This window comes from Athene cunicularia (genome assembly GCF_003259725.1).
Source record: "Athene cunicularia isolate RWA chromosome 18 unlocalized genomic scaffold, athCun1 chr18_part1, whole genome shotgun sequence".
NCBI classification, from domain to species: domain Eukaryota; kingdom Metazoa; phylum Chordata; class Aves; order Strigiformes; family Strigidae; genus Athene; species Athene cunicularia.
Window position 1 is genome coordinate 1,680,937 of NW_020799123.1, and position 26,829 is coordinate 1,707,765.

The following is a 26,829-nucleotide window of genomic DNA, read 5'->3' on the forward strand; positions in this document are numbered from 1 at the left end:
TGGTCACCTGTAAGTTTGACTCATACATTTGACACAGTTGCCACTTATTGTAATAAATGAGATGAAACTCAGTCTGGGTCCTGCATGCCCCTTTGCAAACTGGTCCTTGGAGGAACCTGGAGCTCAAAATAAAATTTCAGAACGTTTGAGCCCTCCATGAACAGTTGCCAGAATTGATTTACTGGTTTTGATTTACAGATGGAGGTAGGAGCATCCAGGTATTTTTTTCTGTTTGATTTAATGTCACTCTGTCAGTAACTGATCTCAGCTGAATTATAATCAAACGGAAATGAGTATGTCTAGACAGGGGTTTGCATAGTTTAACAGCATACTTCTACTTAATTTGGTGCTGGTTTATGCGTGGACCTACAAGGAAGACAGGCATAAACAGGTTTTTTCCATCAGAAGTGACAATGTCCTCACATTGCAAAAATCCTAGAGAGAAAGCTCCTCACCAAATCAGAATCTGCTTTGGACCTCTGGCACCAGAATAGGTAAGGAGCAACAAGCAAAGAGCTGGGCAGGTGGTGCTGGATCCTGTCTCTTCAGTCTCTCGCATCAAGGAGGGGGAACTTCTGTGATGGACTGCAACAGTGGCCTCTCACAAGAGTAAAGATACTCACTCTCTGATGCAGAGGAAGGTTTCCTCTTGACCTGGGTGGACATTGGTCACCTTGCCCTCTACACTATGTAGTAGTGACTCTTCTCCAAGGAGGACATAGATCCTTTCCTTATTCTTGCTTCAACCTCAGATGGTGAGGGAGGAGACAGGGCCTAGCAAGCAAAGAAATAAATAACATACACATTTAATAGAGTATAATCAAACTCATCTGCCAGTGGAGCATGCTAATTAGCTTAATAAGATTTCTTGGAATGAGAAAATATTACTTATTTCATTAACTGCATGACAATTGTGCTCCTAAATGAATCAAGAAATAAATCTAAGAGTTAAGATGTAAAAAATAAAAATGTTAATAAAATAACCACTGCCAGAAAAGTGTTTTAATCCAGGAAATCAGGTTAGTTTTAATATCCAGTAGTATCTTATGAAAGAAATTACATGAAGCATCTGGAACATGATTGCTTGCTTCTAAGACAAGCTGTGGAGAGCTTCTTCCTCAGTGTCCCCTCGGGTCCCGACACTGGGGTTTTCTCTGTAACAGTTGGATCACATGCTGAACCTAGGCCCTGCAAAGGGAACAGCAGGGTGATGGCCTATAAGGCAGGGCACTTACAGCAGCAGTGCTTTTGAGTTTGTGCCCACCACAGCAACGTCTTCTTCATCACTGGAGTGAGGGGTGTGAGCAAAGAGCTGAGGACATGGCTTGGGGCAGGGCTGTTTCAGTACACTTGGTCCTCTGGGACCTGCCACGTCAGTCTCCAGAGATGCTAGTGGGGTTTTCAGTGCTTCAGACGCCTCCTTTCCTGGACCACGGGTGGTACCAAGATGGGCTAGTTTGCTTTGACAGTGGAGAGCAACAAGAGTTGATAGTTTTGGGATTCAGCTGGTAGGCTAGTAGAATCTGATGAATAATAGGAAAATTACTCTCTGAATAATGGCCATATTGGATGAATAATCTCTTGGCAAACAATATCTGATCTGCTTGAGCTGTCAGCAAGGGACATGTGCTGCCTGCGTATGCTGTGGGAAGGCACTGGGTAGTCTGCAGCTTCAAATTTAAGCTTTGTTAAACAAAGCCAAACAAAACCCATATGGTTTATGAATAGAAAAGGTTTTCATCCTGCTAAAAAAATGCAAACGTGTAATCAATGGTTACGTTGAGCTGCCAGGTGAGAAAGTGAATTAAAATGAAATTGAACAATCTGATTTCACTATGTAATGGGACTAGAAGGAAAAATGCAAACAAGCCAGGTCAGGACCTGCACTTGAATACACCAGAATGTGCAGAACATTAGTCACCTTAGCAGAGCTCAGAGCCTCCCTTCACCTCCAAAAATAGGAGTCCAGTGATGGAAGACCCCAGAGCATTTCTATGCTGTTTGAACATGGCCCAGGGGCCATGGAAAGGCATGGAGAAGGCATAGTCCATCCCACATGCTCTATGAAAGGAGGCCTGGGCATCCCCCAAACCCGCTCCCAAACTGCCCCAGACCATGGAACATTGTCTGAAGCTAAGTAGAAATATTACAGTGAGAGCCCACAGACATAGGGAACCCGATTCCCATGTGAAATGCACAGTCTTTATGTGGCTGGGGGACTGACACTACAGGATTTACTGAGCATATCCGCACTGCAGGCTGAATCAGTCCCTGCTGTCCAGAGGAGCCCGCTCTGCTTTCATCCACCCCCAGCCTGCTTCTGAGCTGCCAGTTCACTGAACACACAAGGTCACATCCAGACAAGTTGAAGCCATCTCCCCCTCTTGCTGCCTGTCTGCTTCACACTCTGGATATAGCTGAACAGAAAAAAAAAAAAAAAAAAAAAAAAAAAAAAAAAAAAAAAAAGGCTCGAGTGCAGGGACTCCTTCTATGGCATTGCCCTCATTGCTTAGCCTCCTCCATCTTCCCTCTCCCTTCTGGTTTTCTGCAGATGCTGTGTCACACTGTATGACTCTGCTTGGTGTTTAACCCTTTCCCATACATTCCTCAAAGCTGCCCTTGTTGTACAGCTACCTTGACTATGCCAAGCCAGGGTGAGCAAACATTTATTTCAGTTGCTTGTGACTTAAAGAAAAGAAGTAGGATCTTTGCTGGGAAGCAGGAATCTACACCATGGTGATGCACTGTTGAAGTGACACCTTGTTTGGGGGTGGGTCGAATTGGTTTCCAGGCCAGAATCACAGCCAAATTCTGTCTTTTCTCTAACAGAGTCTGGAGAATTGAGAAAGTGCTAGCTGGTGTCCCCAGCACAGAGCCAGGCTCGCAGTCTGTGGGCTGACATCCAAGTACATGAGATGAGATCACAGCACCAGAGCACAGTCAAGTCTCCCAGCTCCTCCACCAACTGAGGCCCAGTATCTTCTGCAAAGTTCATTTCCATTCTCTATCTTCCCTTCTGGATGTGTCTCCAGACGCTGTGCAAGCACTGAGGTCTTCAGCCAGTGCTCTACCAGATTCCAAGTAGAGGGAGAACTGGAAATCAAACCTGTGGGTCAGAGGACAGTTCCAGATAGGAGTGGACTCTAGTGTCCCCATTTCTGCTGAGCCTGTCTGCATTAGTGGCTTCAGTTTCTCTGCTGCACATTGTACTCCTTAAATGATAGTGATGAGTTTCACCCTGCACTGCATTTTCAATGAACTGCTCTGGGTAATGTACACTTTGGAAATGATAGCCAGCAGCTGCAGTGGTTTCTTGGTCCCCTGAGATCCCTGTTTGTTTAATAAACTTGTATTTTTCTGAACAGCAGAGGCCATTATGAAGGTAATCCTAAAGAGAAAAAAATGCTTGTGAGCAAAACTGATTAAATATCAGAAAATACAAAGCATCCTGAAACCCAAATGACAGAGCCACCTGATGAAAAATCCACAAAGAGATTTTAATTAAAATTGATTACAACAGGGAAAAAAAAATCTAAAAAGTCAAGATTAAATCCTTCCATCAATACAGAACTTCACACTAATAGAGTACTCTTCCTCATTTCCAACATCAGTCCAATCCCTTCTCTGAAGGTCCCTCAAATCATACAGACAAAGGAAAACAGAACTGTTGCAGCAGATTTCACAGCCAGATGTAACCAAATGCCCTCGCTCCACCGATATCTCTTCATGTCTATGACCTCTCAGCTCCATGGCAGCAAAGCATTTTCAGTTTAGCTGAAACGCTTTGCAAAACATCAGTGTCCTGGTTCCCTTTCTTCTGATGTTCACCTGCCACCTTGCCAGACTTTGGAACACAGGAAATATTTGCTCCACCTGCAAACAAAGTGTTTTGGTACCTTTGTCAAGGGCTTCACCTGGCCTTCCCCCTGCTGAATGCACCCTCCACCGCCACCTTGCAGTGTGACTAATTTGCTTTTCTATCCCTTGAGTCTAAATGTTCTGCGTATCAGTCATGCAATGGAAGTCATTATGTGACCCCAAGTTACTGCTGGGCAGCAACATCCTGTTGCTATCAGTGTCCCCAAGAGGGATGCAAGTCCTGCTGTGTCCCAGCACATCACCTGTGTTACAAAGCAGCCCTGGGGCTGCTTCTGGGTGAAACAGCTCTGCCAGGCTGCTGCCAGGGTGACCCTCCAGGCAGTGTTCTCTTGCTTCCTGGGCACTGGGGTACAGAGGGGACCATGTGCTCTCCAGGCTACAGCTGCAGCACCCTGAACTTGAGACTCCTGAAGAGTTCTGGTTTCAGGAAGGTTTGGAGGGCCATTCAGCCTCTCCCAGTAAATTTTAGCACACAGAGCAGCTTTGTGGACTTCAGTGGACTCGGAGCTTCTCCCTCACTACGCTGGTTCTACTGCCATCCTCTGGCAACTGCTTTTACATCTTCCTTTGGACAAACCAGATGAACACACCAATTTAATTTTTCCAGTCTTCCTTTCCTAGCAGAACCTCAGAGCTGAACAACGTGTCTCTGACAGAGCAGGCTGAAAAGACATCTGGGGAGCAATTCTCACCAGGTCTTGCTCTCTTTGTCTTCAGGGAGGGGACAGTGACTCAGATGGACACACTCCTCTGACACCACCATTCAGATGCAGTTCCAACAGAGAGTCCTTTAGGAGTGCAGAGGGGGTGAGTGTAGAAATGCAGACAAGCGACCCCCTGCCCAGATCCACCTGGGACAAAGTACAAGGCTCCATTTGATTTAGTGGAGGTTTTATTTTGCATTTTTAAGTAAACGGTGAGGACTGAATTCCCAGTGTCTGACAAGATGTGATGATATCAGTTACAGACAAAGCAGTTATTCAGATGCCAGGCATATTCCATTTCCACACTATGGGGTTACTCAGTGATAACCACCCTGGTGCTGAATTCATCTAGTCACACCATTCTCTAAGTATAGGAATAGGGCAGACCCAGTTGCAGCATTTTCATGGCTTTTTTGCTCCTAAAGTTTTTGTTATACCATCTGAATGTCTCATCTCTAATTTATATCTGCAGTTTCTGTTTCTCCCACCACGTACTGCTGTGAAAAACCTTCCTCTGTCTTCTTGATCCACTGTTCGAAACAGTATCCCTCAGACCCTCAGATCTGGGAGGGAGTCAAGGTGTTTAACGGAGATGAGGGCAGATTTCAATAAACATTGTTGTGAAGACCTGGGAACTCAACACAGTTTATTGGTCTAGTGATGGTCTCAAGGTGTCTTACTGAAGTTGGGTGGTAAAGACCTGGGGAAGGATGAGATACTGTCACTGCTGGTCTTCTCATCACTCAGAAAGGAAGAGAAAAACTGGTTTCTCTGCAGCTCTGACTTGCCTCTGTGCAAAGCAGCCTGTATATCTGAACAATCCTGACAGTGCAGGAAAAAAGACTCCTGACAAGCATATAATCCAATTAGCTTCTCACTTTCAATCAATTCACTTCTAGCTCATGAAATTGCTTGTCATTTATCCATCACTCCAAGAGACTCCAGAATCCAGTCGTCATTCTTGAAGCCAGAAACGAGACACTAACAACAGGACCCATTAGAGATGTCATTCAGGGCTTCCACTTCTGCTCTCCCAGATAATGGATGAAGCTTTGTAGCAGACTGCAGCTCTGGAAGAATTCAGGGCAGCTTATTCCTCTTCTTTGGAGCCTGTGCATAGTTCCCCAAGACACACAGAGGCAGACCCTACAGATGGCTCTGTCAAGACAGGCCAGCACATCTCCAAAAATACATTCAGCGGAAGCAACCCTGACCTTTCACAGTAATTACTTTCACCAACTGTTGGGGTTTTTTTTTTAATTTCTCTGTTTGCTTCTTTAAAAATAATGAGTAATTTATTTGATTAATTTCACCTTTCTTTCCTGCTTACTAATTGCCTACAGATAGATTGCAAAAATGCCATAGTTATTCAGGGACTAACTCTGGAAAAGTCAAATGCTGGAAGGCCACAAGCTTCCAAAAGTGACTTCCTCTATTCTTTAACAGTAGAATCCAAGCACACTGCATGGGAGGGAATTCTGGAGCAGACACAGAGGTCCAGCAAGGAGAGACAGAGGTAAGACCCTGTGAGTTGGAAGCTGAAAGGTACATGATGGCAATGGAAGTTTCCTGCACACATGGAGAGCCCTGAGCAGAGAAACCAAATCACTTACTGAGGGTCACCAGAAGTTTGTTGGATGCAAAATACCTTCAATCACCAGTGGTCAGAATCCTGGACAGTGACATACAGCCAGACTTCAGTGTCTTTGTCCTACAGGACAGTCTGAATGTCTTTCCTGCTGTTACCTCTGGGCAAAGGCTTGTGTTTTGTTCAGCCTTTATTTGCCAGAGGATGTGAGGATGCAGCTTAGTGCTGCTTCTATAAACCTGTATGTATGAACTCCTGCTGATAGCAAACAGTCTGCCTGGAGTCACCTTTCTAGAAAAGTGAAAGGTTTGAAATTTCCTGAGCAGGGGTTGCATCCATGCCCTTGTAGCTGATGAGGGCTGGAGCACCAGGGCTGATGGTATAATTTCTGCAGACAATAGTACTGTCACACAAGGGGACTCCTCCTTCTGACATGTCTAGGAGTGTCTACCTCATGGAATTGGCCAGGAACTGCCCCAGAGCCCCTAGCCTTTCCTGTTCATGGCACTCTTTCTTTGAAGCTATTGGATTCTTGCCCTGCACATTGGAGAACTGTCACATCATAGAATCATAGAATGGTTTGTGTTGGAAGGGGCCTTTGAATATCATCTAGTCCAAACCCCTGCTGCAGACAGGGACATCTTTCACTAGCTCAGGTTATTCAAAGCTCCATCCAACCTGACTTTGAACACTTCCAGTGATGATGCATCCACAGCTCTGGACAACCTGGTTCACCCTCATCTTAAAAAAATTCTTCCTTACGCCCAACCTAAACCTAACGTCTTTCAGTTTAACTGTTGCCCCTTGTTCTGTCACTACAGGCTCTGTTAAAAGTCTTTGTCTTTCCTATAAACCCTTTTTATATATTTAAATGCCACAGTAAGCCTCCTCAAAGCCTGCTCTTTTCTAGGCAGAACAACTCCAACTCTCAGCCTTTCTTCATAGGAGAGGTGGTCCAGTCCTTTGGCCATTATTGTCACCCTCTTCTAACAGATCCATGTCTGTCTTGTGCTGGGGAGTCCAGACCTGGATGCAGTACTGCAGGTGGGATCTCATGACACAAGAGTGGGAGGGAAGAACCATCTCCCTCAACCTGCTGGCCATGCTACTTTTGATGCAGCCCAGGATACAGTTGGCTTTCTGGGCTACAAGTGCACATTACCTGCTCATATCCATTTTTTGTCCACCAGTAACCTCAAGCCCCTTTGAAGCAGGGCTACAAACTGCAGTATAGCTCCAGATGAAGGTTTGCAGGATGGCAGAGCAGTCCAGTATGCAGCAGCACCACCAGAGCATCCTGAGACATCATCCTGTCTAGAAGGGCAGGCTCCAGCTGCTGATTCTGTCTGCCTGTGCCCCTTGTGCAAATGTCCATTTTCCCTGGGATGTCCTGCCAACAGGAACAGAATTTGCATGGAGGACCCAGCTAGCAAACAGGCACATTTGGCTTTTATTCTTACTCCTCATTTACTATGGCTATGCTTTGGTATCTGGGACACTGTCAGCAGTGACATCACCATCCCTGCCATCCCTGCCCCTTGTCAGCGCCAACACAACTGCTTGGGGAGGTTGTGCTGAAACCAAGCAGGAACTGATCTAATTTTAAGTGACCAACATGGCTTTGTAGGATATGGAACATGTCTCCAACAGGAGACCAAGAACAGGCCCAGCAACACCTCTGTAGACCTGATGGGAACGTTAGTGCTGCAGCACAAGGTGACAATTAACAGTGGATGAAGACATTAGGGAAATCTAATGGCCAAGGCCTTCTGCAAAGCCCTTTGTCACCAACCTACAACCCATGTAGCCTGCAGCAAGTAATTCAGGTGACAGCAGACTTTACAGCCTCCAGAAGCCCAAGAATGGAACTGGGATTTAAGGTTATGTCCAGTTAAGCCCCACTCACTGCCTGCTGTCACATCAGGTGACAAACAGGGCTGGGAAAAGGCTGATAAATCCTCAGTCATTGAGGTTTAGGTACCTGACAACATTCTCAAAACACAGAATCTGCACCATGGATCCAAGTCTTATTTCCCTGAGTCACTGGGATCTGCAGCCAATACAGCCCCAGCATTCACCCTTGTCTCCTTCACCGTGCGTACCAAGATGGGCCACAGGATGAGATGCTCCAGGGAGCAATATGCATTTATGTTACCTGGAACATCCTCTTCAAAGTGGAAACATCTAGAATGAGGCCCTAGGTAAAAAAGTAATTTAAAGAAATTACAAAGCCAACTTCTCTCCTTCACTGAGTGTTGCAAGAGCCAAGCAGGCTTTGGTGCTCCAGCTGTCACTGCTTCGCTGCTGAAGCTGGGACATGTTTTTTCACCAGGATTAATTTCAGATAAATGACTGTGGCCCTACCTCCTCTGGTTGGTTTTGAGTTTCTTTAGGAAAAGCTCTCTGGTGACTCGAGGAAATCCTTGTCTCATTACCACCCACAGAGTAGCACTCGGTGCCATGCCCTGTGTGTGTTTATGATATTAACTCCTGTACTCTTGTGGCAAAACACATCTTATGGGTGTGAAGATTATGAGAGACCTAGTTATTCTGGAGCAAGAGCTTAAAAGTGTTTAATAGCTTTATAACTCTTTTCAGAGGAACTATTCTTTTTTTTTTTTTTTTTTTTTTTTTTTCAATCTTTTTCTGCGCTTGACATGGCACTAAAGCAAGCTAACAGTGTTCTCAAGTCCCACAGATACAGCAGCCTGTAATTCCTATTTATAAATTGTTAGTAGAGGCTCAGCTTTCTTGTGGACACAGGCCCCTGTTGCATGTCCCATTACCTCCCTGACACCATGGGCTTCATGTGAAAAACAGCAGAAGCTCCTCTACAGTTCACATGGGGGCTGCACAGCTGCATCTGCACTGGGTGCAGGATCTGGGCCCTTTAAACCCCTATTTACCTGCTGTGTGGAAGAGGCTCACTCCAACACATTGGCAGGGATGTTTGTTGCTTCTAGCTATAATTCATTGCTGTGCCTATTGCACTTAATTTTGGGCAAGTCATGGGCACAACCCCTCGGTGGTAGAAGCTAGGTCATATGCAGACCAAGACACCTTCAAATGTGATCCCTCTTGCTTTCCAGAAACAGGCTGAAGGAAGGGATTCCTGGTAGGATCATTCTACAAAACATTTTTAAAGGGTGTCTGTCAGAGATGGTCCATCATTCACTACTGCATGTGCAGCAAGGAAACAGTCTATGTGATTTTAGCTCATCCTCTCAAGATATAAAAACATACCACGTGACCAGCTTCCAGACAGAACAACCTGGGCTTTGAACAAGGGATGTTCTCCTCTAACAGACAGCTCAGCACCTGAAGCTGGGAAATTATTCACAGAAACTCTACACTGAGTGATTTCATAAATGTGAGAAAATAACAATCTGCCCACGAGCAATGTGTGAGCAGAACAAGAGCTACACACCAGGAAAAAGCTTTGTGCAAATCCTCTTTCTCCCTGCACCTTTCAGAGATTTTATTTCACCTCCTCAGATATTAGCAGGTCAGGCTGCATCCATAAACAAGACAGAAAATGTGGAAGAAACATCTGTTTTGGAAAGAGCAGAAAGCACCTGCTTCTAGTCCTTGCTGGATTCAGGAGCTAGAATTAGGGGGACTGTGCATTTGGTATGATCTGATAATACCCATGTGTCTTCAACACTGAGAAGCACCAGCAAAGAAGGGCGGTCTGGTCTGCTCTGTGCGTGTGAAACCTGATTTTTCAAGGGCAAAAGAAAACTGGGAGATGATATTTTGCATTATAATTGCCTCTCCAGAGTTGACCTGGGTAGTGCTTGATGATGTGACTAATCCTCTGCACTGGCAGAAGAGGGTATGGCAGAAAAGGTAGGGGCTGGAGAGTGTTTGCAGAGCAAGTCCACCCGCCAGGCATGAAGAACGGCTGGTTGCCGCCCTCTGAAGTGTGCTCACCTGGGCCTGCTCTCTGAGCGTACCCACAGCCTCAGCTGAATGGGGTATGGGCATCACTGGACACTGTCAGAGGGCCTTTGCTTCTCCCTGATTGCTTTCAGCTCCAGCTCCTTTTACTCTTGAGGAAGTAGATTTTGCTCCGACTTGTTCCCAGAGTTGTGACAGTCCTCAGATAAATGTCTAAAAGGGGCTGAGCACTGTCTTGCACCAGAGTTCTCCAAAGCCTATGGAGCAAACCTGAATCCTAGGAAAACTGGAATTTTAGCCTGCTAAATCTTCTCAAGATGAATTTATGTAGCACAAGCTTTCTGTCACTCCTTCAGGGAGACTCCCTGGTAGTTCTCCTTGCTAATAGGAGAAGGAAATGTCTGTATTTAGTTAATGAAAGATATTCACTACTGCACAGCAGTCCTGAGACAACCTTGAAACCCTCCTGGCATGCTTCACTCAAAAGCTGTCACTTTAGCACAGAGATTTCCTCACAGCTCTTGCAATCCAGTTAAATATTGATCTGGCAATATAGGGTCTCAGCACTGACTGGGACTTGTCCTGGTCTGACCTATTCTTAGGCTATTTTATCTGTGGTAACAGTGTTATGGTTATCATCTACTCTGTGTTAGCTCCACTCTGTGGTAAAGCCCCAACAAACCCTCATTTCTTTGCACAACAAACAACAGCCCTTTTTGTTTAGGGGATTCAGGGAAGCTACTGAGCCTTTAGCTGGGAGTCAATGGAAAGAGAGCAGACTATGATAGGAAAATGTGTAAATCCAAACTCAAACAGACCTGAGACCAATGAGGAAGAAATCCTCACCATGAGCATTGTACTCCTCTTGGTGGAGGAGTCTGAATGACGGCAAATTGTCATAACCTCCTCCAGGGCTCCTCTGGGGGCCCCAGAAAATCAGTATTGGGAGTTTTTATATAAGAACTTTAACCATTTTATTTAGAAGGTTTTATTAGATAATTTGGACTATTATACTACTAAAGCATTACTTAAATTAACAATAAATTCTTTCCTCCATACATAAGGTGTGCTTCCTTTTGCTCACAATAGCATTTGGTCTGTAACAGTGTGATTTAATATCCTTCCTGCAGATGGTGAAGGAATCCTACCAGGAGGCTTCTTTGAAGTCAGATACATTTCAGAATTAATCTGCTGAACAGGTAGGTTTTGCGCTGGGAATACTCCCCAGTTTGTTGCTTGCCAGGTGAAGTGGACAAGATGTTAACAAGGTCAATGAGCCTAAAGATGAAAGGCAGAGAGTGAACGGCAGTTTCCAGTGACAGAAGCTAGTTAAGGCCAGAGTATTAAGTGTTTCCAATGTGAGCACAGGCCAGGCAGCTGTAATGGGAGTCTGAAGGATTAATTCAGCCTCCTGGAAGGCCAGATTACTTTGGTTTTATCAGGCCCTTAAGTTGTCAGTGATGAGGAAGGTGACTGGGGTTCAATTATTTGCTTTTCTATGGATCCCCTGGATGACTCTGGGCATCTACCTATGTTGCTTTTATATACAATAACTAAAATGGACATGTTTCTGTTCTGGTGGAGCTGGGCAGGTTGATCTATCCTGTCAAAAAGCTGGAAACACAAGGGGTGTCAAGACCAGACAAATGGGGTATGTGTATGTATGTGTGTGTGTGGAGGGAGTTTACACATTTACATATTGATTTGGTGAAAGATACCCCTTACTTCAAGTCAATGCAACACCAGGAAAAAAAAATCCTGAGCAGAATTTAGATAAAAATCCTCTTCACCACTGCACTGGAGGTTTGGCCAGGTGACAGGCAGGCAGTGAGTGTACTTTCCACTCCAGCACCCCATGCATGCAGAGTTTGCATGCACAGAGCCATTCTCTCTAAGGCACCTCAGGGGAACTGTCTTTGCTTTGAGGCTGGAGTCCATGAATGGATTTGGGTAGTCATCAAAAGCTGTTCAGTGAATTGCTTTTGAAAATGGAGCTTCAGACTCTGTGACTGGGAGTGGTAATCTAACAGCAGCCTGCAACTGCTTGAAGGGTTCTTACAAACTTCTCTAAAGTGGTGAACAATGTGAAAAGGTGCGGTACATACAAATTGTGGATGGGAAGATTCAGAATGGTCATCAGGAAAATCATTTGCTCAGGAATGTTGAGCAGAACTGAAAGAGGTCACCCAAAGAGTCCGTGGGATTTGCCTCAGGAGGTGTTCAAGACTCAGACAAAGCCAGGGTGACCTGATCCAAAGTTAGCAAGGTCCAGCAACATCCAACTGATCGAGCAATAACACTGTTCCAAGTGGGAAACCCTTCATACTGACCCTTCTCAGTTCTCTCTTCCCAGATGGTTCTGGAGAATTCCTGGAGGCACTAGACTGACACACAGATGTAAAGTTGTGCAGCACGTTAACGATGGCATGTTTCAGAGTGCCACAAGACTCCAACCTAAGGAGAGACAACTCTGTCTGGGTTACAACTGTGATTTAAACCAGAGGTAGCCTTCAGCCCAAACAACATTTCAGGTCCACCAGTATCCCTGTCTGCTGTCCAAAAGATACACCAATACTAGCCAGCAGCTAGCAAAATGTCTGTTGTTCTGACAACAAATTATTTCTAGGTTTTGTAATGAGACGAAATAGAGGAGGAAAAAGAGAGATGCAGATAGTGGGAAACATATTTCTAAAGTCATTATTAATCAAGCAGACTCACCCAAGCTCGTTTCATGCTTCTGACCTACATGCAGACTGATTTTAAAACATCCTGTATCTTTGCTCTGGTTCAAGCTGGCATCAGTGTATGCACAGTTGTGTGCCAGGGGTTAGGAATGATAGAAGCTGTGTTATTCACCCAGACTGCAATGGTTGGCTTGACCTGGTCACTCTCACAGCTTTTCCTTCGCTTTGCTGAACTGTACATCTCCCATTTGGATGGAGCAGGAGGGACTCAGCTTCCAGAAGTCTGGTGATATTTGGTGGCTTCCAGAAAAATCAGGTCATGTTTGAGCTGGCTCACAAAGGTGAGGTTCAGGCAGGGTTTTCTTATGGTTAGAAGTAGTCAGTGGCATTTTAGAGTATCAGGCAGCACAGTCATATCCCAGTCTAGCTGTTAGGCACATGCCACCTTCCCTGACTGCCCCCTTGCTCCGCATGGCCCCACTCCATTCCCCAGCCTGCTAGCAGAGTCTGTGGGAGTGAAGTGTTACCCTCTGTAAATAGAGTTAGAGAGCACTTAAGGCAGATGTAAGTCCTTTGAGCCACATAGGATGCATCCAGAGGTGTGGATGGGTCAGGCTATTGTCATTGTGAAGCTCTTCTCTAATGTCTTGGAAAGACAACTGCAACTGGGAGAGGTTTCTTATAACTGGGAGAAGGCAAACATCACACCTATTGTCAAAAATGGCCCAAAGGAGAATTTAGGGAGCTACAGCCCATACAACCTCACCTCAATCTTTGGGAAGGTAACGGAGCAAATCCTTCTTGAGCATTTGGGGAGAGCCATGGAGACTGACCAAGGGCAACACCAATCTGTGTACTGCAGAAAGAGTTGTATGCAGTATTTTCTACGTCCCTAATTTTGATGTGAAGCACTGAAATGTGTTTTCACCAGCAGCAAGAAATCCTTCCTTTAGCTCTCTGATTCTTTGCTGGTAACATGAGTTTAATTTTGAAGAACAGCGTATTTCCAGTGTCAAAACTGGAGGTGAACAAGAAGCTTTTGCTATTTAGAAAGAAAATAAAATGGCTTTAACAACCACTGCTTATTCTTATGAGTGTTACTACTCAAAACATAAGCTTGTCTCTGGTGTAAAATAAATGTTTTCAGTTATAAACCTTGGAAATCACAAAGAAATCAAATCATTGCTTGGAAAGAGAGATATGGCCATTGCAGGAATGAGAGGAACAGCAATTACAGATGGTAGAGAGACTCTAAGATGCTTTGGAGCTGAGGCAGTTTCTACTGAGAAAGTGGAAATGATCATAACTGGAACAGCACAAAAAAAGGCACAATCTAGGAGATTCTCTTCTAACTTGATCCAAAGTATGTCAACAGGGATGGAGGAAGGGCAGAGGTCTGAAGGATAAGATTTGGACCTGTTGTTTTAAAGGGAAGGTATCAACATTAAAGCCTTAGATGAAGAAGATAGGCCTTAAATTTGTTCAAAGTCACACTGAATTTAGAAGAGGCACCTAAAACTGGTGCAGGCACCTGATTATCCTGTGAAGAACAGGTCTGAGGACATTCACATCTTCTCACTGGACTGGCTCCCCAGTTTTGTTGCCCCATGGACAGACAAGGAAAAAAGTGGCCAAAAGCATTTTGATGTGGCAAATTCTTCTTCTCTTCCCAATCTGAAGTGAGGATCACGTGTCTTGGTAAGAAATTATTTGACCAAGAAAGGAAATCAGAGGTGAGTGAAGTTAAGGATTGTGGTTTCTGGTCCATGAGAAAGGGAAAAAGACCAGAAGATCATTTTTTAAATCTGCTGTTCTGCATCTACTGGGCTTGTGGCCCCCTGCTTGTCCCAAAGTGGGGCAACATATGGGTAACTTCCTCAGCAGGGCCCACCTCTGGTGCCACCACTACTGCAAAAGTAATCCAACCTGGGTCCTGCCATCTGTGCTGCACTCTCCTCTGAGGAGAGGGGAGGTGGGAAGCGAGAGCCCCAGCCCAGCCCTGGATCTGCTTTACAGGTGTTACCTCTCTGTCTGTAGTCAGCCTGCTTTTGGCAGCCCACGTGTGTGTGCACACAAGTCCCGTGCTGGTGGAAGACTCCTGAGGAGCAAGCAAGGTATTCCTGAGAGGTTGGCCTGCCTAGATCTGTCTCAGGGCAATGTGCACAGTGTTTGTATGAAGGTGGAGTGGCCTGAGGAAATTCTGTTTTATTTCATTTTGCCTTTGGCAAAAGATCCTGGCATTCATTAATGTTTGCAAAATACTTTGAGTTTCTCTGACGAGAACCTCTATAGTAGTGCATTAAATTCAATTATTCAATTATTAATTATTGCTATCAATAATTCAAGTGTTCAATTATTAATTAATATTACTGTTACTCAGACCAGAGACTAACATACACAGAACAGCTCCTGGCCTGCCTAAGAGCAATGTGCCTTCAGTTCCCACCTCCAAAGCTTTTGCTTTGGCAAACAGTTTGCACGTACTGGTGCACCTGACTTGCACAGTCCTGTCTGTCACGACCCAAGCCTGAGCATGAACCATGGGTCATTCTCACACCTGCTTGAATGTGGCTGGAAGACTTGAGCTCTGAGCACCTTTGCCCTGCTGTGAGAGCGATGTACTTTATTTATTTATTTATTTATTTATTAACAACAAACCTGATGTTCCACCAGTTTCACAAATGAAAGTTTGGAACTTGATTCACAATGAAGCATAGAACTGTTTTTACAAATGTTTGAGCAGATGGATGACATCCAGCAATACATGTAGCACTGGGAATGTTAGCATGGACATATTTGTTTGACAGATCTCATCTGAAAGGAGTGTTTTGTTAAATCCTCTCTGTCACAGTCTTTTTTTCATGATGTTCTGGCTCAAGCAAAGCTTGTTTTCTTTACACATGTGCTTGAGACTGTGATAAAGTCACACAGCCTGTGGACAAGTCTGTTCATACAGATCTCAGCATCTGCACCTTGCACAGACACAGTCATCTTCATGCCTAGTGTTGACCAGAGAGCAATACAGGCTGCAAATTCTCCCCTTTTTTGAACAATGACATAGAACCTGCACCACAAAACCTGGCAGCAGAAAGCAAACCAGTCCAAGAATTAATAATGTTTGCAAGCAGAAGTAAAATTCAATATTAAAATTATTTAAGTGGCCTTAAAGCCAGCAGAGACACACCTATGGGGGTGTGGCTCCTCCGAGGCAGATGAGTTGCTCTTCAGGAAGCTGTGCCTCTCTGTTCCCTGAAAAGGGCCTCTAGGACAGCTGCTCTGCTGAACACATCTCAGTGCAGGCTGATGCTAGGTGCTCCATCCTGCGTGCTGCATGCAGCAATTGCATGGACCAGCTCTAACCACCTCCCACTGACAGCATGCTCAGCTCTTACTGCCTCCAGAGATACCGAAGTATCACCGTCATCTTCATCCTACAAAGTAAACAAGGCTTCCTTGATCATGTAGGCACAGTGAAGTGCTTCTCCGGGTTGAAGGACAGAACATCTCCACCCATGCTCCTCTGGCCTAGGCTTTTCTGTCTCCTGCAGTCCCTGAAATTCTTCCTAAACGTAAATGCTTAAGAAGGAGGTAGGTGACTTGTCCTAAAGTGATGTAGTTCTTCTCTAGTCAATGGAAAGAACCCTTCATTCTGCCTTAGCCACCTGTCTTAGTTTGAGATTAATTATTCCTAGAAGTGGCTGCTGAACCAGAAAGAATATCACTAAAGAATTCAGCAGTAGAGGGAAACAGAAAGGGCAAATCCAGCTCTCCCAAAGCTAGTAATGTTTTGACCTGTGCTTGTGCAAAGCTTTAGCCTGAAAAGCCACAGGATAAATGACCCATCAGGGAAAGATCATTCCCTCTGTTTTTAGTGTTGGATTAATTGATGGAGACTAAGAGGAGAGCACGAGACAGCCCAGCCTAACTCCTTGGCAAAACCTGGCCCAGTGTGGGAGTATGGGATGATGCTCTGTGGAGATGGTGGTCTCCTTCACTGGCTGTTTGTAGACTTGGACAAAAAAGGACAAGGCAACAAGAGTATGGTGAGAGCTGTGCTTGTCAGAAGAGCAGAGTGCTACGGACACCAGAATGGTAGCCGCAGAGCCCACAGGTGATGACCATCATCTGTGGGAAATAAAACACACCTGAAATATAACAGAAGTTGTCTCAAAACCCTGGGGCAAAAGCCACCCCCCTGGACAGTAGAATTTACCATTTCTTAAATTTTGGTGGGTTTTTATTCTTGATGGATGGATGCAGGATGAGCAAGTCCCTTAGCACAATCCTGCTGCGTAGGCTACATATAATGACTCTGCTGTCTACAGTCTTGTGACTTCAAGTCTGTCAGTTCCCACTCTCTTGAGGACCCACAGCCAAGGAAAACCAGCTTTTGCCAAATTTAATCAGCCCCTCATCAGGAGAAGCTGAAAACTCTCTGCTACACGAGAACCTATTAACACCTCCCAATGAACAATCTGACATGTTCTGCAGGGTCTATGTTGCTTAGCAAGATCCTATTTACAGGGGAATCTCTCTTGTGTGGAAATACATCCCTTGCTCTGCTTTCCTCTTCCCTTGTGAAATTTTCCTGCACTCAGTGACAGGAATGAAGGTACATGCGAGAGGCCCCTCTCCTCCAACAGAAAAATTCTATAAACATGAAATTAATTTGAAATAGTGTGGGGAAGTGTGACAGTTCCCACTGATGAAACCCTGAAAATAAAGCTTTGACAAATTAGGAATATCACTCAGCTGCGCCCAGCGCTCACTTCCAGCCGGAGTAACAGGTTTTCCCTGTCTATTATTCTGGTGCTTGGCACTTTCTCCTCCCTGCAGCATTTCTGTGCTATCCACTAACACATAAAGTCCCATCATTAACATCCATCACAAATGAAACTGCTCTAGTGTTTTCCCCAGCAGTAACTTTGGGGAGATTAGCATCCATTTCTCATAATGCTGATTTAAGGAAATTTTTCAGTGGGCTGAAGTGTGTTTTAGTTTTTTCTTGTTAAAATCCAGTAGTGAGGCTTGTTTTCCGTAGGTGTCCTGGTTCAGCTAGGATAGGGTTAAGTTTCTCCCAAGCAAGGGGAAGAGATCTCCAGCTGGGTTATTCATACCATGCTGATCAGGTCCAGCAAGGCAGCCGGGAAGCTTTCCTTTGTGGCTTTGGTAGCAGGAAGCAGGCGCGGCAGGCTGGATGTGTTCACTGGGATATTTCTCTGTATAACTTTTGTCTTGTTTACTGTTATTAATGTTTATTGTTGTTATTATTGCTATTGTTGTTTTTCAGATTGATTATCACACTGTTGTATTAAATTTCTCCTTATTTTAACCCCGGGGTTTGTGCCCTACTCAGTCTGAGGGTGAGGGAGGGACAATAGCAACATGTTCTCCGGTCCTGGCAGGGCCTAAACCAGCACAGTAGGTTCAGCTCAAATAAAAATGTTTTGGTTTTTAGAAGCTTTGGAGAGCTTTTCTGTGGTTTAGTCCATAGTAAATGTCCATAGTTTTCTTGGAATGATGAGTTGTTAAAGGGATGCTATCATAGGTGGCTCCCACTCCCTCCTTGGGGGTTGGCAGTTTTACCACACTGCACTTCCCACAGTGTAAGCCAGCCTGCATCAAGGCAAAGCCTGCACATCGTGGGAATCACAAGGGTGTTGGAATACTGTGGAAACTCACCCAGCAATGCTTCTGACCACAGAGAAACGTCGGTGCCTCATACACTCACACTACAAATCCTGGAAGATATATATCTAAAACAGTAAAATAATCCCAGGTCAGATTTTAAATGACATGTTTGCTCATATTGAGAAAGTAAAATAGTGTATTCTGCTTTAAGAGTGTGAATATGTTTGTTATTGAAAACTGTGAAGTGCAATGAGTTGTGATTGTCTGACTGAAATATTTTGAAGTGGTTTACTCTATGAAAAGATAATGTGGCCTTTTCTCCCCTAAAAATAAAGCATCTCCAAACCAGGCATAGGCAAAAAATAAGATCTGTGTTTGTCTTCTATTAGCTGTGACTTCCCCACATGGAGAAGATTAACACCTGGACCACATCGTTGTCTTTGTGAAGTCAGAGGCTGGTGCACAAGAACAGGACTGACTTGAAAACTGGGGTGCATGGGAAAAGTTGTTCATTATTATTTCAGATGCAATGTCATAATTTAGTCTCATGGTCATCAGTATGATTATTTCACATTTCTAAGCAAACGAGAGTCCAGCCCCTGAGACACGTTGCATGGTGGTTGGAAGCTCCACTCCTGGTCTGCTGGGTGATCTGGGCTCCTCTCTGGGCTAAGACAGGCTCCACAGGGCAGGGCTCATGACCTGGCAGCAGAGCACTGCCGAAAGGGCTGCAGGGCTGCACTTCAGACGTGCTGGGAGCTCCTGTACTGTGGCAAATGTCATCTGCTTCTTGAAATGGTTCATTTCTGTCAAATTCCTACAGACCTGTTTTACAGCAGGATTTCCATCTGAGCCTCAAGCTGAAATCTAGCGACTCAGGCACTTTCCCTTGGCATTTCGATTTCCTCTTCAGGACTTGTCTAATTAAACTGCACAGACTGCACTAAACAGCTGATGGCAGGATGTTGTGCTGGCTGTAGCCTAATGAGGACCTGCTTTTAGCTGAGTAAATATAAACTTGTAATAAGGTCTCCACACAGACAACAGTTTACACTCTTGACATAACCTGCTCACATACTTATAAGGATTCAGTCTCCTTGCAAGAAGTGAAACATGCTGTATGTGCCACGCTTGTATGGGAAGAGGGAGGAAATCTGTCCCTTTTGTATGATCATAAAATAGCTATTGTTGGTGACTTCAGCAGTGGATGCTAATTGTGAGTAATGTAGGCTTGTACAACCTATGTGAGTATGAAGTAATTAAGTGACTATTTCTGTCTCAAAACCAATATTTTTATCATAAAATTTGAATCAGAAACATTGTGTTGAAAGTAATTACTCTAAAAGAGACTCAGTAACATAGAATACAATTTCACACTACTCTGCAAGGACATGCTATTAACTACCGTATCTAGAGGTATTTGTAAAAGTTACAGAAGAAAGTTCTAGGGTCTTTAAAATAATGCAGGAATGATCCTGCTTCCAAGCATGGGCTCTCTGGGAACGTCTGAAAGCCCTTTACTTACTGCATTTTCTTTCCCAGGCACTGAATGGTAAAGTCTGATCTGAACAAAGCACAGATGTCAGAGCTGTTTTCAAACATTAATAAGCTCCACAAATCTTTACCACACACTGCTTGCATTATTTTTTAAATTAACATATTTGTTCACTGAATCTGTTCAGGGCTGGTGAGCATCTAATCCCTACCCCCACCCTGTTTAACGTTTGTGCTGCCAAGCACAATGGACAGCCTGCTAGCTACAGCCAGGAGCAAGCAACCAGGTGTTTGGGGTTAGCTAAAACCGCACAGCAGATGCGAAGCTCAGGAGGGTTTGCAGTTTTCTCTGCCTCGTGTGAAGTACTTCTTTACCCAGAACATCCGTGAGGGCATTTTGAAGGTCAAGCTGACCTTCACAGGTCACCTTCCCTGACCCTGTAGGGATTAGTACTGGTCACCACACCACCGATGCTTCAGGAGGAGGCAACAGGAGCCTCCAGACCCGGAGCAGAGGGTTTCTGCAGGAGCGAGTGGCAGTGTTGGTCTTGGAGCTGCGTTCTTTGCATCTGGCTTTCTGGGGTGAGTTTAGAATCTTTGCTACATGGCAAGCAAAGCCCTCAAAGCCTGAGATGTGCCTCTTCCTGACCCAGCTCTCTTCATGAGACGTTGCCAGAGCAGGAATCAGAGAAGCTGCTTGTCCTGGGAGGTTTGCAAAGGTCTGGCAGCAAAGCTCCTCCCCACCCTGCCACCCATCTCCAGTGAGCCTCTGCCCCTCTGCATTAGGTGCTGTGACACAGGACAGACCATCCAGAAATGTCCCTATGGCTCCCAGCTTGGAGTGCAGGTTTGCTGTGCTAAAAGGGATAGCAGATCAGGGTGGAGGGCATATTTGTGTGCAGAGATGTCATTGTTCTGGGAAATGAGCAGCACCAGGATAACTAATGTTACTACCAGACCCATTTAGTTTTCTCAACTGCAGATACTTTCTGTGTTTATTCAGAGACCAAGGCAAATCAATGAAAAATTATGGGTGGGATCAGGGAGAAAATTGTCAATCACAGTGCAGGTGGGTGTGATGGGCTTTCCTCCTCTGCTGGTAGTTTCTGGGGAGATGCATCAGATGAGGGAATCTCTTTTAACAGAAAAATAATGAAGTAACAAAAATTCTGTTTTGAAGGATTAATGAAACTCCATTGAGTCAGAGGTATTTGCATAAGCACCTATCCTGAAATGAATATCTATAAATCATTTTATGGCTTCCCAAGTATCTGTGATACAGATCCATGGGACAGTTAGATTAACAGCAGCACCTTCCTTTTTTCTCTGCTCTTGTGGTTCAGTTTGTGACTAGAGGGCCTCATCTGTCTTTCTCCACAAGGCAGAAGGAAAGATCAAGCCTGATGTCTTGCTTGAACAAACCTAAATACTTGGGGACTAACCTGGGTCAGCAACTCCATGTTTACTCCTGACTGTATTATACTCATGCTTTAACATGCTGGCAATGGCATTTCTAAACAAACCTTTACCTTTTTTTTCTTTCTTTTTTTTTTTTTTAAAAAAAAAAAATTTCTTTTTTTCTTTTTTCCTTTAGGTATAAAACTGAGTTTCAGAGGCTTGGCTTATTTATACATACAACCACAGGGACTGTGGGTGTTCCCCCAGGAACATCCAACATCTATAAGTTTTGGAGCAGATGAATTGTCCTTTTGGTGGCACCCTCCCATGTTTTGATGATTACAGGTTTAACCAATACAAAATAAAGACTGTTTGAAATGAAGGGGTTAATCAGACACAACAGAGAGCCAGCAAGTTGACTTCTGCCTGAACACCACATTCCCTGGCCCTGATGGATGCACATTCGTTTAGTCAGGTAATTCTAGAGCTGCCTTCTGCCATCCCGTTGGACTCATCAGTATCCTCATTTCCTAGTTTATCCCTTTCTTTCATTTTAAGATACCTTAACTTCTTGTTGCAACGCATACAGGTTTAAAGAGCTTGTACTATCAGCAACAGTTCCCCATGAGGCTAGTACAAATGGAGACTTTGTATTTCCAGGCACAGTTTTTAAAAGGAGAAACTGAATAAATCTGTCTTCAGAAACTCATCTGAGACTCTGTGTACTTTCAGTCAGGGATGGTGTTAGATTAGCAGTGCTGGTTCTGAGTCTCTGATAGATTTGCCTATCCATCACCATCACAACGTGCAGTTTATTTTTAGCATAATCCTTTAAGAAATTGTAGAGACCTGTCACTTCCCGAGAAGAAGTGACAAATTGGGACCTCTCTCAGAAGCGTGGAAGCATCACATATCTGGGATGTCAGTAAGCAATACACACAATTTTTTGTGGTCAAAATAATACTGTTTAAGTAGCTTTACATAGTTTTTGAGCACAGTGTTAGTCTACTAAAGGCAGAACTGCTTAGTAAAGAGGCAGTTTTGAATGACCCTCATGCAAGCTGTTGTGTCAACATTCACCTGCCTCTCCCAGGCAGTGCTGCAGAGGACTCACAGTGCCCCAGAGGGATGCCCCAGCCTGCCCTTTGCCAGAGTCCCCTGTATCCGTTGATAAAATTGCAGAGATCTCTGTGGAAATTCCTGCAAAAACTGTATTTGTCCTTTCTTGTGAATGGAACATTTTTAATTAGCATACAATATCAAAGGCTACAGGAATTCAGAAGTAAATGTAAATCCTGTATTTGTACAGCAGTGTGAGTAGGCATATTACAGAGCACCACTGCAAAAAAATTAATATCGATCTCATGGCCTGAGTTCAGTGCACAGATGTCTACTCAGTAATGGATTTCTGGCAATCAAATATTTTCTTTAATGCTATAAGACAGCTTGGCAGTATTTGATCATGATTACCCTGAGCATTCCATGGTGTTTTGAGGTGTAATTAGATAGGAAAGTATCCTAGCAATTTATTCTGTATAGCAATTGTCCCATGTAATAAGTAGTTCTGTGTATGAAATTACAACTTATTGTCAAGATTTCATTTCACAAGCGTTTGTGTTTCATCTGGTGGAATCTAGGTTTTCTACCTTGAATGCTTAACACTATGTGCTTCATATGTCCCTGCATGCCAAGTGTGGGTTGATTTGACCTCTAGAAGTATATAAAATCATCAGAGAAAGGCCAGTTTCTCTGACAACATGCTAAAAATGATTCACCTAAGCTCCACTTGTACAGAACCAGTGATAAGGGTTCATTGCACTGCCTATGTGCCTAAGGGAAGTAAAGGCCTCTCATTTGGATTATTCTTTTACCTTGACCTTCTCATTCTCTAAAGGATGGTGAGAAAGAATTGCTCAGACCGAAACATCTAAGCTTGTGCTACAGAAAGTTATGTCAATGGGATTCTACTGCTGCAAGGCCATCCCAAAAGAACAGCCTGCAGTGACAGTGGCTCTGGTCACTTCACCCAAATGTGCTGAGGTTCCCCCATCCATTGTCAGAAGTAAATAAAAGTCCCAGCTCTCCAAGCCATCACCTTCACAGCTAGGAACACTGAGACAGTCTGGACATGGGAAATAGGAGAGCATTGCCTGTCCAGGGCCTGTGAAGAACCTCCTCATGCTCTGTAGTTTGTTACTGAGGTGAACATGCCTGAGGACACTGTGAGAAGGGTCAGCCCTTGGCCAAGCTTCTTCCACACCTGGTGGTATATCATTGCATGTTATTCCCCTAGAAGTCCGCAGGGCTCAGAAGCTGGCCTGCTTTGGGGGTATATAAGTGCATGCTCAGGCTGCTGAGGACAGGTTGATTACTGCCTGGGCAAGAGTTCTCACTGGCTGGCCTGTGTGCAGTAGGTGACTCCATCTTCAGTTTTGTCCTAATCACACATTAATTTTCAAAAGCAAGGTCCTTTAGATTTCCATCTCGAGCCAAGCTGAGGTCCTAACTTCACCTCAGCTGGCTAGTGGTTGCACTTTGGAGCTTTGTTCCTTTGTCTAGCAGCTGATAAAGAAGACTGAGATATGTCAAGAGTACAGTGAAAAGAGGAAATACAATTGCTTTTCTGCTTTAGATGTGTTTCTCCAGGATGTGATGGAAAGCTCTGATCATGTCTTGTGCTGAGAGCCAGAGGCATGCTTGGCTTCTTGTTCCATTCCTGTGCAGGTTTCCAGAGCAGGAAGGATAAATCTCAAAAGAGAATCTAACAACTGTTCTAGATAAGAACAAGCAAAATGGAGGTAGTCAAAGTGGGAAGAGTCAGGCTACAGTTGCCTCTTGAATGCCACAGAAACCTGATTCAGAGCAGTGGAAGAACACAGCACCTTACAGACCAAACTCACTGGAGAGGTGAGATGCTACAGGCAATAAATTGTTGGTTGATACATCAATCTATTTTAGCTCCTGCTCTAGAAATTTCATAGGGCTAAGAAAATATAGTGATGGTAGAGTTTCCTGGATTGTTCCGATTGTAGAAGTGCTGGTGGAAAGGGACCTCTGGAGGTGTCTAGTCCGTTCTTCCTCTCAGATCAGGTCAGTTGTGGCTTTGTCTAGTCTAGTGGATCCTGAGCACTTCTAAGGGCTGACACCATGCCTTCCCTGGGTGACCTGTTTCAGTGAAGATTTTCCTTATTAAAAAAAGAGAAGACACAGAGAAGAAATATTGTTGTGAAGAGGCTTTCCAAACACTGGTTAAATCAGTGGATTAAATCAATTGCTAGATTCTGCTGTTGCTTATCTATTGCTAGCTGTTCTCCATAACTGTGAAGCTAAAAGCTCATCTGTTAATTTTCCAGCATGCCCTAGTCAATCCTTATCCAAAATTTAAGAATACGCAGTTCACCTGGGTGGTTGGTACTACACAAAACTAGCATTAAGGGCCTATAATTTTTCTAATGCACAGTTCTCCATCAGAGAGAAAATGCAAAAAGTGATGGCTGCCTCTTCAGAGTCTCAGATAAAGGGACACATTATATATTAAAAGTCTCAGATTAAATGATACTGCTTTCTCTGCAACTTTTTGACTCTTCGCAATATTGTAATTTATATTTATGAGATTATAGAGAGATTTAAAATGTTATAAACTTCCCAAATCCTCAGAGTAAAAGAAAAAAAAAAAGAGCTTTTTAATTTGAGTTTATGAACAAAACAAACAAAGCCAAATCTAGAGAATGCAGGCAAGAAAAGTGAGTCCTAATGGGGAGAGAAAAGTGGAAAAGCAGAAGTCGATATTGACTGCAGTTTGAGAGTATATATCAGTAAGCCTCACCCATCTGCAGTATGGAGAAAGCCTGTCAGGAGCTCCTAGTTCCACAGAAACCTGTTCTGGCTGTTCAAAGAGGTCCTGAACAAACAGAAATGCCATTTGGGTTTCTCTGCGTGGCACGGTACCTCTGGCAGCTCCATTTATCAGACTTTGCCCACTGCTGGCTACTGCCCCTCTTCTGCACACTGTGGTGGGTGGTGGGGGGCCGTGGTCCCTCTTCAGCACTGTGCCCTGCTCTGCCCAGCACAGCATCTCTGCTCAAGCGGGGACCTGCCAGGGGACCTCATTATGTGGTTTTACCCCGGGGGCCCCAGGAGAGAAGATACTCAAGAGGACTCACTTGTCCCCACACCAGTTGCAGCCATGCACCTGGGTGGTTAAGTGGGGTAGTGTGTTGGCACAGCGGAACACCCCTGGCTCACGGTTACAGCAGATCGTTTTCTCAGAGAGATTGAGTTTTTCAGTGCAAGTCAAACTGCTGTAGTTAAACCCAGCTACAGAGCAATCTCTCTTGGAAGCAAGCCCTTGGAAACCCCGGGGTGGTGGACTCCAGCATGGCAGCTATTTGTACAGAGCAACAATGTCCACCCCTCCTAACTGGATGATGGGTTTTACCCCCTGCCTAATTTGCCATCAGAAACACCTGGCGTACTTCTTTACCAGAGTTCTCTGCAAAGGAAACTTCTCTGGCCCGTCACATGCTGCCTTGTTTTCCATGAGTTTTTTAGTCTTTTTCCAGGTCTTTTGGTCAGAAATTTCAGAAAAGCCTAATAGATGATGGGAGGGATGCCACAGAGCCAAGTTTTTACAAAGGACAGGAACATTGTAGGTCACAGTCTTGATTTTCTCATCTGTTAGTTATCTACTATAACCTACAAAACCATCCTCTATGGCTTTGACCAAAACCAGCTCCTGAAATACCAAATCTTGGAGCACAAAATCTTGAGTGAAATCAGTATGGGTCTTCCCACCTTCTCCTAGATGTGTCAGAGTACAAGAGCCATGCCTGGGGAGTATGAGGCTGATGCAGGTCTCCATGCCTTCTGACAAGTCTTTCTACACCAGGACCTGGGACACAGCCATGTGAAGGGTGCTAAAGAGATTGCCATCCCAAGAAAGGAGTTTCTTGGAAGATGGACTCTAGACCTGGCTGAAAACATCACTTGCAAAAGCTGTGTCCTGCCAGGCCTTGACTTTATTCATCCTTTGCCTTCTGCTGGCTGCAGCAGCACACATCCCTCCTCTAGAGCTGCAGTTTGGCACCCTAGTTACTCAGCCAGCACCCCTTAGCCTGGGCTGAATCAGTCCCTTCATGACAACGGCAATATTATGAACATCTCCACCCATGCTCCTCTGGCCTAGGCTTTTCTGTCTCCTGCAGTCCCTGAAGACTGCATATTTGGACCGGTCTGTAAAAATAATTGCCCTGTTTCTGGGTCAAAGCCTGTGGCAATCAGCACCAATCATAGCTCTAGCTTTGAAAACTTGGATCCAGCTGAGAGGGAAGTGACATTTCCAGAGCAGAACTATGCTTTCTAAAAACTGATGGTATTGCATAGCAACTGAAAGCATTTTGTTCCCTACACTGCTGAACCCTCTCACAGAGATGCCTGTGATTACTTTTCTCCCTAACCTAGTTTACTTTCCTTACCTTGAAATAACAACAATACTTGTAAAAGAAAGGAAAAGATTTAAAAATCCTAACTTTGCTAGTATAGGTATGAAAGT